The 5,624-nt window shown below is 32.4% G+C and overlaps 1 non-coding gene across 1 annotated transcript; it reads right to left on the minus strand.

The window, feature by feature from the left end:
- Positions 1-5,238: 5,238 nt before the first annotated feature.
- On the minus strand, positions 5,239-5,345 carry LOC112533845. The gene has a single exon (XR_003078199.1). It is a non-coding gene; the product is annotated as a small nucleolar RNA R71 (small nucleolar RNA).
- Positions 5,346-5,624: the final 279 nt, after the last annotated feature.

The raw sequence follows: 5,624 nt of genomic DNA on the forward strand, positions 1-5,624 counted from the left end.
TATATCTAAAATTTCATTAAATTTGATAAAATTAATAGCAATTATCACGATAGTTTGGCAAAGTCAGCGATAGTAGTGAAATAACAACAACAAATATTAATTTTAATTTTTTAAATAAATAAAAATAATTTTAATATATAAAATTTAAATTTTAGTTTTCAATATTAAAAATTAATATTTGTTCAAATTATATTTTATTTAAATTAATTAAATAAAAAGAATGTCGCCTATAATTTTTTAAAATTTAGATCTATTTGGTTCTTAAATAGAAATTCTAAATATATTTATTAAAATAGTTGGATTTAGACTTATTTGGCCCCGTGCTACAAATGCAGGGGGATTCTTTGAACCTTTATCCGAATATTACCATGTACTCTTGATACAATGATGTTGAGATGCAAATAAACTAAATAATAAATTGCTCCGTATAGATTATTTTTACATCAGAAATTTCTTGTCTTTTAATAAAACTAACTATTACCTTTTTCATCCAAAGTCAAGGTAGTTAATACTAAATTGGTAAAAAAAAATTTGTCTTAATCATTAAGTCTTTTAATTTAATCATAATAAAACTTAAACATTTTAAGAATATTTAGATTTAGCAAAATATTATAAATTTATATAATTTACTTTTAAATCATTAAATTAAAATAAATAATTAAATAGTATTTTTTAACAATTTATTTATTAATTATATTGATTTTCAACTTGCAAGGAAACTTTAATAAAAATATAGGGATTAATTTATATATTACATCAAAAGTCAAGAGACAAATAGTAAAAAACTAAATCTAATTAATGATTATTTAAAAAAAATTTCTGATGGAATGACTTCTTAGTATAAATTACAAAATAGAAAGGTAAAAATATAACTTTTAAATTTAAGGAGTAACTAGTATAATATAGAAAAATGTAGGGGGTAAATAATAATTATCACTAATATTAATTGTAAACAATCATTTCCCAACATATAACATATATCATACACTATATACATGTTAATGGACAAAGGGTTAATTTGCCTCCTAAACTTATGTCTATAAGTCAAATACACTCGATTTGAATTTTTTCAATAAATAGCTCATTGAACTTATGTCCAATGATCAAATACATATTTAAATTTTTTCAGTAAATAGCTCCATGGACTTATATCCAAGAGTCAAATACATCCAATTTAAACTTTTTTAAAAAGTAAAATAACATTATATTTTTAGGTTTTAATTGAATTATTAAAAATAAAAAATAATATTTAATTAATTAATTTACTTATACAATATCTAGTGACGCGTTATACAAGAGTGTACTTGAGAAAATTTAAAATTTAGATTTAATTGACACAAATAAGTCAAATTTTAAATTTTTTAACAAATAGATTTATAACTTGTCATTTTTGGGTCAATTAAATCTGAATTTTAAATTTTACGAAACACGCTCTTATACAATGCGTCATTAGATATTGTATCAGTAAATTGATGGAATATATATTATTTTTAATTTTTATAACTCAATTAAAATATAAAAATCTAATGTCTTTCACTTTCTTAAAAAGTTTAAATTGGGTGTATTTGATATTTGGACACAAGTTTAGGAGATTATTTGGTAAAGTAATTTACATTGGGTGTGTTTAACCCTAGACATAAGTCCAGGAGGCTATTCGTTGAAAAAGTTTAAATTGGATGTATTTAATCTTTAGACATAAGTTTAGGGGGCAAATTAACCCTTTATCCACATATTAATTGTTACAATTATTTTTCATTATTATAATTCTAAAGGCAATCAAGAGGGAGGTGAATTGGTTGAAAATAAAACCCAAAAACAAACTTAAACCAAAAATAGAAAATGAAGCACAACTCACAACATCAAGAATTTATAGTGGTTCGACCAACTCTTGCCTACATCTCCTCAAGAATCTTCTTGAGATTTCCACTATCAAATAGAATTACAGATCTAACTCTATTTGTGTTCTTTAACAAGGCTAAGAACAAATCCAAGTGTTTTTCCAAAAGCTTACATTCTAACCCAAGTCTTTTCCTAGTCTCACATTCTAACCGAATTTAAGATATTTAATCTTAGTTACAAGAGCTTTTAATCCCTTACCTAAACACTCAATCTACTTTTTAAGCTTTGAATACAAGAATTAAACACTTAACTTGCAAAAGATTCAATCACAAGCTTGAACATTTAATACAATATAAAAAGATGGAGATTTTGAGTTGTTGAGAGTAAATACATAATAGGGGCTTAAAGTAAATACTCTTTTTTAACCTAGAACACTTAGAAATGATGTTTAAATATTTTTAAGTAAAATATAATCATTGCACCCTCATTAAATGCAAAAATAATCATTTCTGTGACTGTCATAAATGCAGCTTCATGGGGTGTAAACAATTCTTCATGGCTATGAATCATTAGCGCGAATAACAGATTTGAAAAGCTGGAAGCCATTATGGCCGTGAATAATTCTTCACGGCCTTGAAAATTGCTTTCACAGTTGGAAACTTTTCTTCACGGCTGAGAACTCTAGTTTCATGGTTTGGAAACTTTGGTCGTGAGCTCTTATGTGATTTCTTAAAAATCTGGAGAGTCTCCATCATTCACGAGTGTGAACATCACTGGCGTGAATATCTTCTTCATGAGTGTGAACATGTTCTTCACCTTTGGAAAGATTTGTTCACAGTTGGAAATTCGTGTTCACGACTTGAGAACCTTCCTTGTGAATCCTCCTGTGGTTTCTTCAAGTTTTAAGGAGGATATCGTTTTTCACGGGCATGAATTATTCTTCACGGTTGGGAATATCTCCTTAAGAGCTTGGAAACTTTTCCCGTGAGCTCTTTTGTAGTGTCTTCTAATTTCGAGGGAGAGATCATTTTCACGGGTGTGAATTCTCTTTTTCACGACTGGGAATGATGTCGTGCACGCTACTGTCCTTTTTGCTATTTAAGGCAAGAACTCTTTATGCTTGGAAAACTGAAGTTTCACGGGCATGAATATGCTCTCTCTTAGAAGAATCAATTATCTTTCCTAGCACATGTACACTCAAACATAAAATTAGTCATTCTTAATTGTTTGTAATCATCAAAATAGGATTAATAACCCTCAAGGTTCAATATTCTCCCCCTTTTTAAAGGTGATAAACAATTATTTTAAAATTGATTTCTCCCCCTTTCAAAAGGAGTTTATGCTTATGATATCTTAAGAGTTTAAATAACTTATTCAAGAATTGTAATTAAATCATTAAGATCAAAGAGAGCCACAGTATCAATCATAGTTAAGAAAGATCATTCATTTTGATATAGATTATTCTATGCATGTTTATTGACTGTTTATCAGTCATTTATTCGTGTGTTTGAGTCATATTTATTCCTGTTTGATCGCACTTTGGTATGTTTATGAGTTTTTCAGGTTTTCGGACTCCTTGATGGGAAATTGATTGATTTTCGGGCAGAAACCAAGCTATTTGGATGACTTACGCATATTCGATGTTTGTCGGATTCGATTCCTTATTGGTACGCATTTCGAGGCTTTTGCACGGGCCGTGGCACGGGCTATGGTACTTTTGCTATAAGTAGGCGCACGTAAAACGAGACAGGATTTCGCTTCTAACTTTTAGACTTCTCTGCGCGCGCGACCCCTCACTTCTACACCTCTGTTCTTGAAATTTTGGGAGATTCAAGCAAAAATTGAAGGTTCTAGACGATTGATTGAGACATCCGAGATCTATACTTGAGGTTGGTTTCAGAGTTGGTGCTTGCAACATTTCCACTCTGATTCGAGAGAAAAGGGGTTACATGTTTTATTTCCTTTTCTGTTGTTTATATCCTTTTGTATTTGTTTCTTTTATTATGAGTAGCTAGGGCTGCCGAACCCATTGGGGTTCACCTTTGTTGATGGATTGTGTTTAGTTATTAGATTTTTATTTTCCATTCTTGTAATCTCCTTGCTATTCAGTAATAAAGTTTGATTCAGTTAATTTGAGATGTTGAATTAATTATCCTTTGGGTTGTTTCTTGACATTGAGAAATGCTTGTTACAACTGAAATTTGAATAGTAAGAACTGGTAGTTAACATTTAGAGATAAAGTTAAGTTATTCGCCGGATTAAGAATTAACAACTCTTAATAGTTCTAAATAACGCTTAATGCTAATCTGTAATAATCTGATAGGAAGAGATTCCATTAGGTTAGTGCAGGTTTAGGAACTGGATGAGCTCGAGAGAGGAACCGAGTTCGATTCAGGATTTAGGCACATAAAAGCAAGATTGGTAATTTATAAAACTAACCTTAGAATTACATCACTTAGGTCCCCTTTGGGTTTGTTTCTCTTGTTGCGGTTGTCTTTCGATTGTTAGTTGCTGTTCATTTATTTATTTGCATTCATAGTCATTAGTTAGTTAATTTAGACTTCTCACACCCTATTTCAGAATAGATAACATAGCGAACAGTAGTAACTCTAGGTTCACCCGATCTCCAAGGACACGACCTTATACTCACTAGTGTTAGGCCACATCGATAGGTTCACTACCTTAGGTGCAGGTTGCATCAGTAGCCCATCAAGTTTTTGGCGCCATTGCTTGGGAACCATAACGGTGAACTATAGTGAATTATTTTTGTGTTACTTTAGTCATTATTTGTTTATTTATTTATTCTTTAATTTATTATTTTTGTTGATTGGTGGTTGTTTGGATTGTCGGTTTTAGATAGTTTATGACCAAGAGCTCTAACCCTGATCCCATAGAACCCTTATCTGACCCGGAGCGCTCTCTCAGATTATTGAGACGACATTTGCAGGCAGTTGAGGAGTAGGTCAGAGTTACAATTCAGGTTCATAGAGCTAACGTGATGGAGAACCACAACCCCCAGGCTGATGACGATCAAAGGACGATGTACGAGTTTGCTCGACCATCTTTGGATGGGACGAAAACTAGTACGTCAGACCTCCTGTAGTGGCCAATAATTTTGAGATAAAGGCCAATGTTATCTAGATGATCCAGTAGAGCGTGCAGTTTGGAGGATTGCCCAGCGAGGACCCTAATGCACATATTTTCAACTTTTTAGAGATTTATGACACATTCAAGATAAATGGAACAACTGATGACGCCATTCGGCTGAGATTGTTTCCATTTTCCTTGAGGGACAGAGCAAAGAGATGGTTGCAATCTCTTCCACAGCAGACAATTACTACCTGGAAGGCATTGGCCGAAAAATTTATCTATAAGTATTTTCCTCCCGCTAAAACTGCTAAACTTAGAAATGACATATCTTCTTTTGTGCAGTTTGATAATGAGAGCATGTATGATGCATGGGAGAGGTTTAAAGATCTTTTGAGATGCTGCCCACATCATGAACTGCCAGTGTGGATGCAGGTTCAGACCTTCTACAGCGGGTTAAACTTTACGCGAGGCAGATGGTGGATCTGCAGTAGGTGGAGCGCTAAACAGTAAGATGCCCGAGCAGGCTCAGAACTTGATAGAGGAAATGGCCATGAACAATTATCAGTGGCAATCTTCTAGGAGCCGACCAGGACGACAGGGAGTGGTCAACCAAGTGGATTCTACAACAGCCTTGGCAGCTCAGGTGGAGCTTCTAGCCAAGAAGATTGACCAACTCCAGATGCCGGTTCATGCAG

The sequence above is a fragment of the Ricinus communis genome, chromosome 7, assembly GCF_019578655.1.
Source record: "Ricinus communis isolate WT05 ecotype wild-type chromosome 7, ASM1957865v1, whole genome shotgun sequence".
Lineage (NCBI taxonomy): Eukaryota > Viridiplantae > Streptophyta > Magnoliopsida > Malpighiales > Euphorbiaceae > Ricinus > Ricinus communis.